At 36.3% G+C, this 11,667-nt stretch overlaps 1 long non-coding RNA gene across 1 annotated transcript; it reads right to left on the bottom strand.

Annotated features, from left to right (window-relative positions):
• Nucleotides 1-1,356: 1,356 nt before the first annotated feature.
• Nucleotides 1,357-7,288, bottom strand: LOC143695818 (uncharacterized). The gene is made up of 3 exons (XR_013185346.1): nucleotides 7,172-7,288; nucleotides 5,865-6,022; nucleotides 1,357-1,504 (listed from the first exon to the last, which is right to left on the bottom strand). It is a non-coding gene; the product is annotated as an uncharacterized LOC143695818 (long non-coding RNA).
• Between the last annotated feature and the right edge of the window lie 4,379 nt (nucleotides 7,289-11,667).

The raw sequence follows: 11,667 nt of genomic DNA, 5'->3' as shown, positions 1-11,667 counted from the left end.
TATGTGACCACAATCAACTGAGAAATGTCTGTAAGTGCTGATACTTTTGAAACACTGTAGCAAATATAACTGTATCCCTCTTAATTATGGGAAAAAATAGTCTAAATCCTCAATCCTCTTTTTTTTTTAATGAACCCTGAGTTTAGATAAATTATTATCTTTGCAATGACACATATTTTTCATTAATAATAACTGCAGTGCTTACATTTGCAATTCTGTAGGATAACTATTTTTGAAGCATTTTTCAAATATACTTATTTTGCATTTGTCTGCAAAGCAATTTGATGTAGTATTGTTGTAGCACAAGAGCACATACTGATGGATTCTGAGGGATTTATTTTTTGTATTTTTGTCTTTTACATAAAAATATATTGCTTTCAACTGCTGAATTTAACATTGAGAACAAAATACAGCCACTAGTAACTGTATCTAGTTTCCTTTTAAAAAAACATTAATTTATTTAGGCCTGCAATTCTATAATAAAAATTAAAACATTTAAAACTTGGGATTTCAGGAGTAAAAGTGAGCAAGACACACTCATTCTGCAGTAGAAACAAGTAATCTAGAAAAATAACTCCACAATACATACAGCAAATGATATATACTTTTAACAGTACTTTGGATATCTTGAAAAACATTACAAATTTCCTGCAGTATAATTTACTGTGTGCGGTTTACCATAGAAAAGGAACAGGAAGATCTAATGATCAGTGTCATCACAACTGAATAGCCCTCAGCAGGTCTGAACAATGTAATTCCACAATTTTCTGTTTGGGTACAGTTCTCAGACTAAATCTGTCAACTTTTAATAACAATAATATCCCTTTAAAGCAATTCCCAGCAGAGATAATTCAAACCTGTATTTTTTGTGGACTTCAAGTCAATAAATCCTGATAGCATGACTTGCAATTATCTTTGGTGAGCCAAAAAAGGTTTCCCCCTGAGAACAAACTATCTTTCCACTTTATTAACCAACATCACTATTTTTCCCAAATGATTCAAGAACAGAAGCCATGACATTCCATACATTTGTGAATATCAGAAAATCTGAAGTGGTACTAAAAATGCACAATTTGTAATTAAATCTATGACATTTAACAGAAAATTTGCCATTGATTTATAGAACATCAGGTCTCAACATTCTTCAAGTTGACTAATGAAAGCACCTAAGTTCAAATTGTACTTAGGAAGCTTCATATTGACACAACCACATAATTCTAGTTGATAAATTTCAGCATCAAGACTCTTAACTTTACACTTACACAATCAATTTCCAAAAGAAACTTAGGAAAGCATAAACTCCTTTGCTCATGAAGCAAGGATACAAATCTAATATTGCTATTTTGCCTGGTTCTTGGAGTAACTCTTGACACCACTCTGGGTAATTCCCCACTGAGATATTATTGACCTTTAATTGTCACATAATATAAGTCTGGGTTTTGCTTCAAGGTTTCACGATTTTCTGGGATTTGCTGATTTCCTGTTTTTCCAGGAACAGATAGTGCTGTAGTGAAAGAAGAAAGTAATTAAAGATCCAGACAAACAATAAAGAATTGTTTATTTCAGAGCATTCCAATGGTAAGTTCAATAAAGTGATCCATGTAGGAAAAGAAATATTATATTACAAAGAAAAGTCAGCTGGAAAGTTCAAACCCATTGTGATATCTCAAAAACCTCAAAACTCTTCTGTTGCACTTTAACAAGAATTGCCAGGAGCCTAATTAAATTTTTACAAAATATTACAATGCTTCTTGAGGGTGTAAATCGTTGCTGCTTTCATTTTCTTTCTGGTGTAAATATGCTGCTTTTCTCTTTGCTAAGGAATCAAAGGAGCTTTGCTGGAAACATCAAACTTAAAGACATAGCCTAGAGTGTTGACATTTCCAATTTGACTTCTCTTTTTACTCCAGAATATATTTATCTGTCATTAAAATTCAAGAGGTTATGCAAAAATTTTCTTCTCTATCATGAGGTGCAACTATAAAAGCTATATTCCAAGAGGTTAACATTAGGATGAAAACTTGTTATTAAATGGCATGTTGAAACACATGCAGGTTAAAACTGAAATCCCTCCTGGTCTCTTTTACTTTATCCTTTTACATAAAACCTATTACTGATTAGGAAACTAACAGGCAAAGAATACAGAAATGACATGGAATCTCTGTGAAATCACAGTATCACACCTCCAAATGTAATCCAACACAATTTGCTATTGTTACACATAAAGGTATTTGCTTCACGATGTCCAAGAGAATTTAAAATTTACTGTGAGAATAACCAGGTGAACATATGCACCATTAAGAAAAACAGCTAATCATATGCTGAATATTTTCCATAAGCAAGAACTTAGATGAGTCTTCTTATACCATACATGTCCTGTGAAGTTGATCAATATGAGAATTACCTCTCATTTCAAATTAACAGAAGATTTAACTGGCTCTAAGGGTATTAAGCTATAACAATGTTGGAACAAATAAACTTGCATTATAAACTTGCAATTATATTTGAAATTCAGACATTTACTCAGGAATTTATTTAAATCATGTAATATACATAAAATATGAAATATTCAAACAGAAGATACCTATTCATAAAAAGAAATGCCAGTCAGAGATTGGAAGATTACAAAAGAATAAATATGGAAATGAAAATTGATCGCTGTGGGAAATATTGATGCAGTAGACAATAGTACAGTAGAATAAGAAAATAAAAGGATTTGCAGCACAAGTGATACCAGAAGTTCAGATTCTTATCTTTCATTTGAAAGAACAGTAAAAAATTTAAAATATTAGTAGAGCAGTAAGTTAAAGTTGGTTAAATTTGAAGAATTAATAATATTATATGTCTTAGTTTATATGGGTAAGAATCAAAAATTAAGCATATGAGCACACTTGTACACTATTCTATCATCCCCATATTAAGAAAATTAAATATTCTTCTTTGGAGACACTAAGTAAACAAAACTTAATAAATGCAAATTTCATACTGAACTGAAAGAGACAGCCATGGATCACAAAAATACATAGCAAAAAATGGATTTGAAGGGCTTCAGCTTCATAGAGCAGCTTGGTATTCACCCTGATGAGCCAGAGCCGGTTGAGCTTTTATGTCACCTCCAGAGGGTGCAAAGCACAGCAGTCAGAGAGGAAAAGCTCTGTCTCCCCCCTGGGTGGGAACCCAGTCACCTCTTTCAGAGTCCTTCCTTGTAGAAGTGCAATCAACAGTCTTAGAAGAACTGCCTTCTTTTTCTTCAGCTTTCTCCTGACTGTGTTAACTGGGGCTTTTGTAAGTATGGACAAATACTTCTTGCATGGTTCTGCCTCTTGAGATTCCCTTAAGAGCCATTTAATTTTCTACCTCCCTAAACAAGTATCATACTTTCACACTATTTACTCTGAGATTTCACTGAATTTCTATTTAAAATTCAGATAGTGCAACTTCTTTCTTTTCAATCCAAAAAATCCAAATAGATTTTTAGTTAATCCTACTAGATTTCACTGAAACTGGCGTCTTGCTAAACAAATGAAAAGAAGAAGCAAAATCTTGTCTTGGGTAATTGCATTCCAAGAAAATACAAAGAACACAGTAAGCCACTGAACTGTGTTGAATTCTGCAACCAAAGAGTGTCTAGAATGAGAACATGAGATTATTTATGATATCAGCAGAATGCATATAAACACCAGCTATTGGAAAACCTTATAATATTAAGTGATGCACTTTGCAAGGAGCTATGTCAGAGTAAGGAGACTTGAAAATCAAAAAGACAAAAAAGCCAAAAGGAAGAAAAAAAAAACAAAAGGAAGAAAAACTGTATTATAAAACTTGTGGTTTAAAACTTGATATGTTATTTTTGTTAGGGTTTCAAGATTTTTTTCCCTAATTTAAATTTATTCATTAGCTTTAAGCAGGATTTATGGTTGTCCAGATTAAAATACCCTTCTTTCTAAAGACTGGAGTACTTCTTAACTACAATATTTCCACTTTTTTCATTTAAATCAGAGCAGCAAATGCTCTGTAGTAGTGTTAAACTGATCCTTGTAGTTCAAAAAGTTCCACCAGAAGCAAGAAACTGAGGCTACAGGGGGAGCAAAACATAAGCAATCATATAGACAGCAATTATATCTTAATTTTAATGCTAAAATACCCTCCTGCCTTGGAGGACTGTCTTAGAAGCAAAATTAATTTGCAAACATCTGTTATCTACAGGACAGAACATGAATTTTCATCAGAATTTAATTCATTTAAATGTTTATTATGTGTTATTTATTACAAGCTGACTCTTGGGCTACAGCATTGATTTTAACCTAGATGTTTTATTTCTTTATTCTATAAAAGCTTCTTTTATTCTCCCAAATTTGCCCTGAACCAGGATACTATGTGAGTAAATGTAAACTATGATCTTGCTCAAAATCAGAAGAATTGAAGATGTAGTAGTGTGCTTCTCAAGTCAGGTAGCACTTAAAGTATTGGAGGCTGCTTTAAATTAAGTTCTTCATCAAAGCACTCAAAGTACCTAAAGATCTAGCCAGCCTGAAAAAAAAAAAACTTAGAAGATGTATTTCAATCCTCAGACTGGTGTTAGACAGGATTTAGTTCTTCTGAAGAAAAATTTAACTTGGTTGATTGTCATAGATGCATAAAAACTTAAATGTTAGAGAGCAATACCACTAAATCTGTTAACTTTGTAGGACAGCACTGGAAGGTAAAACCAATCAGGATATATTTTCTTAGGTCTGTCAGTGTGAATTAATGGAATTCTGCTATGGTTTCTATTAGTCCATCAGAAAAAGATAATTTAATAGTCCATGGAAACAAAATAGATTGATTCAAACTTTCCATTAAAATAGAGTATTCATTTGTCATTAAGGAGTGTCAACACATTCTTTTGAATAGGAGTCAGTACTGATATGAATTCACCCAGGTAAATTAATTTTAGTTTATATCTTCTGAACAGAGAATGCCAGCATGAAATTGACCATTTAATTAACAAACATTGCACTTTACAGAATCAATCAGCTTTTTAAGAGGATCTATCATTTTATTTTTTCACTTGTTTGTACCTTCACAATCATAAAATTAACATGATTATGCCAAAAGCACAGCCTCATTAGTCCCCTCAGGGAATTAATTAATCTGTTTTATCTAGGAAACAGCAATAACCCTCATAAGCTATTAGTGTCTGTGTTTAATATTGCCATGTAAGTCCAAAAATATAATGAATGATTAAGTCAGGGAAAATGAGGGAACAACTTTATCTTCTGTCTGAATGAAAGCAGAGACTTCAGAAAGTAAAAATTGTTTCCTTTCAAGGGATGATATGCATGAAGGTATATAATATCCTTCCCATATATTATGAAGAGTTTAACAGAATTTTATTACTTTACTCCAGCCATTGTCACTTTCATAAATCAGTAATCTAAATTCGTGAAAAAAAAAAAAAAAAAAAAAAAAAACAAAAACAACTGGTTTATTCATTATTTAAAAGCTTTGGAGTAAAACTGAAAAGCTAATAATTTTGCAATATTAATTTTGGGTTCTTCCCAGAATGTTTGACCTCACTGAAGGCAGACCTTAGGTAGGTAACAAGATGTGAGCAAACAGTTCTTGCAGAGCTCTACTTTGGCCAGTGTCGCATACTACAGAATCCCTCCTTTTTCCTTATAATAATTATAAATTATTAGAATTTATTTAATAAAATAGTTATTTAGAAAAAGGATAAGGTTAGCAACAGGGTAAGGTTAGCAGATAAGATGAATCTTAAATCTTTGGTTTCTTGCACTGTGGAGAAATCCAAATTATGAAACCTCAAACCAGAAGCAAAATAGTCACAGCAGTAGAAAGATGTACCTACTAGTATTTAGTACCTGTAGCCCCCTGTCAATGAGATACTGTGGCAGAGACCCTTGCTTGGCACTAAATTGGATGTCATCACTCTGTGCTTCTCCTTGTTACCGTAGAGGAATGACCAAAAGCAGCACAACTTGCTCTGACTGACAGCACAAATGCTGAAACAGGTGTGGATCTAAAAAAAAGGGAGAAAAGTAGAACTGAGACAGAAGACTTTGCTGGCTTGTGAGCAAATGGTTGTGGAGGGAAAAATGCATGAGAGAAGAAATGAAAAGGTGTCCAAGCAACAGAGCAGCAAGCTGCACAGTTATATTCCCAATTCAAAAATCAAATTTTAACCAAGAGCTCATTACAGCCAAGATGTCTACTGGGAGCTGTCACCCCTTTGACAACTGATGATGAGAGTACAGTTATTAAGTCAGTTGGCATTCATAAAGCTCCAGAAAATTCTACTGGCTTATCAGGTCCATGCCACAGGGAGCTCTTACTGCCTTCTTTACAGCAGTTCTAAGAAATAATGAACTCAGTTTCATTCTGGTGCTTTCACAGCAATTTTTGGTGTCCATTTCTAAAGGCATAGAAAGATGCAATGTGCATAAATATTCTATGACTGAATTCAAGTTGAACAACTATGACTCTTGGCTCAGGCTAACACAAATATCATCATATTTATAGGCAATTCATGATCACCCATCAAAAAGCTCAACTCCTTTTCTTTGAGATGTACTAGTATGGCACCATACAGACACATCTGTAAAACCTTACACTGTACCTGACAGTTTATACTCATAGTACAAGCAAACTGTGATGTGAAATACTTCCATTCTGAGGCTGGATTTTTTATATTTTTTTTAAGATTTGATCCTATAGCTCAAGTAAATTCAGCCAAGTGCAAGAAACCACTCAAATACTTCAGATACATGGAAAAAAAATACCACTGAATCTTTAAACTGCATTAAAATCTTGTTTGAACAGTCACTAAGAGCTAAAATGATGTTTAGCTTTATTTACATACAATATCACTCAGTGTGGACAAAATTTGAATCTCTTTAATTTTTCTTAAAAGCATCCATCCATGAATTAGTTGTTTAGCTAATATACTTTAAATTCATATACAAATAATTTGAGTTAAAACTCTTCATACTGTTTAACTTTATATACAAATGCTTTTCTTTATTTCTTTCACAAATTTAAAAAAGCTAGCTAATTAACCACCACTCAATAACTATGTTTCATATGCACACATATTTATACATCTATATTAACTTCATTTCTTCCTCTTTTAAGAAATAAATCTCATGGACTAATAGAACTGTTATATTACCTGTAAAATTACTTTCAGTGTTCTGATTTCACCTTTAATAGTGTTTTCAGGATTGCAGATGTCTGACAGAAATGGTATATTCAGTTTTATTTCTGATGTTAGTGTGCTTCCGTGCTGAAGCCACAAAGCTCAATTCTGATCCCCAAATTAGTGTGGATTTCTGGAGGCGAATTTTCACAGAGAAGAATTCAGCAGTAAGTGGGGCAGAGATAGCTATTTCCAAATGGAGAAATGAGCCCAAAATAGAGCTAGCAATTAAAGCTCCATTAGCTCGAAACTTGTTGTGCCATCATCATTAGAGAGTTCATAACAACAGTAAAGAAAATTCTGTGACTCAGAGACCCATTGGTGTTGGCTTTGAAAAGTAGCCCGAGGTAGCATTTGCTCAGACACAATCATTTTCTGCAAAGAAGAAAAAGTGCAATAACCTCCTAACAAGAGTGATGACCTCTTCAAGAGTAAACTCATTTGTTCATCATTAAGATGGCAAAAATTGCACCAATTACTTTGTCCTGTTGCAGAAAGTTGTCATTTTAGTCACAGCAACTGCAGCAGTAATCACAAGATCATGTAAATTGTGTTTATCTGAGTTATCCATACTTTCCTGTGGTAGGCCACTAGTCTCAATCATCTTGACAATCAGATGCACAGAGCTGTAGTGCAAAAACAGGTGAAGACAGTTCCTCACCTACAATAACCTATTTCTCAAATTTTGATGCTTCATGCTCCTTTTTCTGCAATGGTTTTCATTGTCACAAGGAGTTAAATACAGATTTTCCAACTTTTCTCAAATCTGAAATACTGTGTGTTTACAGTCCCTCTCAAGACTTAAGATTTTATACATAAAATGTGTGTTTTATACAAAGCTTTAATGCAATTATACTACACATATATACTATACTACACATAGATTCTACTAGTCCCTAATCTCCTCAGTAATGTCATATTCTGTAAGAAGCTGCATGCAGCTCTTTTGACTCCAGATATAATGCATATCATAGCAGGAAGAACAAGTACTTTTGTTGAGAGAGACTAAATTCTGATGTGTCTTGGGCATTCCTCCTCTCTTTAACTATTATCATATGGAAATGCAATTATGTTCAGCCTTTAGGAAAGGTTGACATATTTGTCTTCTTCATCTAACATTAGTTTTATTCCACAAACTTTCATTTCCCTTTCATGAATATTTCATGAATATTTCATGAAAGGGAAATAATGGAGAAAATTCTGTCAAGTACAGCAAGGCTATAATTGATAGCTGTTACTTATTGACAATATTGACTGCAAGTAAGTCAGACTTATTTGCCCAGTCAAAAGCTGAATTTTGAAAACCATATGAGCTACAGTATCCTGCAATTGAACTGAGCAAAATGTAATTGACATGGATCATTTAGCAACAGAGAGTTACAGCACTTCAATTTGCAGGAAGGGAAAGGACTTTGATTCTCAACACAGCAAGGCACCAAAAAAGCTTTACTTACTTAGGGGTCAGGAGGCACAGAGGTCCATGATAGTTCAAATGATTTTTTTTTTTATCCCTACTTCCACTAGCCAATTCATCTAGAAGATGCTTTTCTTCCCCATCTTCAATAGTGGAAAGAAAACATATTGCTTTCAGAACAAAAACTGCATCCAGAAACTTGAATATATAAGAGATAGCAGAGGAAGAGGCTTAGTAATTAACATGAGTATGCTGATGGTTCATGGCATGAGAATCTACTAGGAAATACAAAGTGACAGAAGCTATTGGCACAAGTCATGTTTTAACAGTTTAAATGAGAAAATCTGAAATCTCCACTGTCTTGTATCACTGACAGTGCAAGAAAATGGAATAATTACCTTTCTTTAGAAAGAAAATAATTGCAAAAGTTTGTGGAGCTCATTAAATGCTAGTTGATCCCCAGGAAGCCTTGACTGGTTTACAAAACTTCTGAATTCCTTGAATGTGCCTACAGTAAGGAAGAAAAAGCAAACAGACTGGATAGATAAATTAAAATATATTTTTTCTCTCTTGATGAGTGTTGGGGGTGGAGAGGAGTGGTTTTTGGTTTGTTTGTTTGGTTTGGTTTGTTTTTCCTATGCCTTCATTTGTGAGGGCAGCCAATGTTTAAGACCACTACTAATGACCAGTGCAAGTGACAAGTGCCACCTGTTGATGATATTGTAACAGCCTGTTACAGCTGCAGTATTAGTGAGTTCTCCTTACTTTTGAACACATTTGATAGCTCCCTTGTGTGTTACCATCAACCCTGAATTTTGGAGCCATTTGTACCTCAGACCATATATCTAGATTTTTTAAAGTGCTTTCTGAGCATTAGAGCTTTCCTCTCACCTTTGAATCTTCTGGAGTGTTAAAGACAAATGAAAGTTTGGAAAAAGGGTAGCAGTCAAAGTCTGAGCCCAAGCCCACAACCTTGTATAAATTTGGTCACAGACCTGGTCCCTGACCAGGTCTAACTGGGTCTTTCAAGGCTCTGGTGCTCTCCCCATTGTCAGCTAGTCCACTTTGGGTATGCTAGTGAGGCACCACGACACAGACAGCAAGATCACAAAGAACAGAGGAACAGAGTTTAAGAACATAGGACAGACTACAGTGATCATGAACACAGCTCGGACTAACATATATGGGAACCAGCAAGCAAGTTAAAATGGGACTGTGCACTTTTGTCCTCTTTATTTCCATTTTCCCATGTTTGTTCCTCCTCCAACCCACCTTGATCTCTCCCTTCCCCTGCCTTTTGTTCCACCCCAATATCATAGAATAATTTTGTACATTCCCACACTGCCCTGTCATGGTTTGACACTGGCACAATGCCAGTGCCCCCATGAAGATACCCTCTCCCTGGTAGCTGCTGTGAGATGTGACCAGGAATAAGCAAAGCAGGCTCCTACTTAGGAAAGAAAAGAAAACAGAACTTTATTAACTACTCTACAACTATAAATAAAAAGGAACACACACACAGGGAAAATGAAAACTTCACAAATGCATTTCCTCCTCCCCCCACCAAATTTCCAACACAATACATCTATTCCTCAAATCACCAACTCTCGGTCCAGCAGCACCTTTTAGACAATCAGTCCTCAGTTCATCAAGAGGAGACGAGTCCTTCTTGTACCATGGGCTTCCCCTGGAAACACAGCTGAAGCCTCGTGTGTTTCCGTGTCACTCGTGGCACCGCCCGGAGTACATCTGCCGTCGTGACCTCTTCCTTTCATGTCCAGTGCTCTCACCACTGAACACGGACCAGAGCTGCTTCTAGGGGTGTCTTTTTTAAGGATGCTCTGTCCCGATCTAAAAAAGGCACAGTCTCTCCTTTGGAACACCTGTCCCCACAATCTCTCCTTTGGGACACCTGTCCCCCCCATATTTTTTCACCCCCTGGGGCCGAGGGGCACCAACACTGAACCCTCTTGGTTCTGAGGCATTGCCTCCCCCTAGAATGCAGTCTCTGTGTCACAAGGAACATGGTTCTGTCCATGGCTATACAAAAAGAGTCCAGCAAAAGCCACTCCATCATCTCTTCCCACTAGGATTCTTCTCTACTCTTCTACTATCTCTCGCTCGCCCAGACCTCTCTCACACTTGCACATTCCTTCCTCATCTTCCACTCTATCTTCCAGGAGAGGTCAATGATCTGTAAAGTTCTCATTCTCCAAAAAGGGGTTAAAAGCTCCTACAAGCGGCCGGCTGAACCCCCCCCCTCTTCTTCTCCGTCCCAGCCGTGCTGCCGGCACAGGCCCATGTTTATCCAGTCTCAAGGTTACAGTCCCAGGCAGCGGCTCTCTCCCTCTCTCTCTCTCTCTCTCTGTGACTCTCAGCGGGGCTGCCCGATGGCTCCCGGTGTCTCTCTCTCTCTCTCTCTCTCTCTCTCTCTCTCTCTCTCTCTCTCTCTCTCTCTCTCTCTCTCTCTCTCTCTTCCACCCCGGGGCTCAGGCCTACCCGGCCACATGGCTTTTCCCCTGTCCAGCCAGCAGCTGGGCCGGGGGAGAGACCCGAACTCTTTCCCGCCGGAAACCCAAAAGGGCCCTCCCAGGGGAGAGCTCTGCTTTTAACCCCGTGTTCTCAGAGGCATGTCCATGTCCTAAATGGCCAGGTTAAATGCCAATATTAAAGCCTGAATATCCATTGGCACAAAACACAGCATCCCAAAAAACACATTTCCTGTCAAACCACCACAGCCCCTATAACCTCCCACCATAAATTTCATATAATCCCACAAGTCTTCTCAAATATCTCAGGTATAAACTTCCCTCACTTATCATTTACAAAATATTCATCTCCAAGACTTTGAGTTGCTCCCTCAATCCCTCATCTGAGATATGCTCCTTGATCTCCCTTATCTCCTGTGTCTGTGTATCTAGGTGGGGTTTATTAGTCCTTCTGTTTGTGGTGGTTTGTTTTATCTTGACTATCTATTAATCATATATGTCCATAAACCAGATATTCTTATATTCCAAGTATCTACATATGCCTTGTAATCTGAATATCCATAAGC

This window comes from Agelaius phoeniceus, chromosome 1 (genome assembly GCF_051311805.1).
Source record: "Agelaius phoeniceus isolate bAgePho1 chromosome 1, bAgePho1.hap1, whole genome shotgun sequence".
Classification (NCBI taxonomy): Eukaryota; Metazoa; Chordata; class Aves; order Passeriformes; family Icteridae; genus Agelaius; species Agelaius phoeniceus.
Note: the sequence above shows the minus strand (reverse complement) of the source record. Positions and strands in the feature narration are given on the sequence as shown.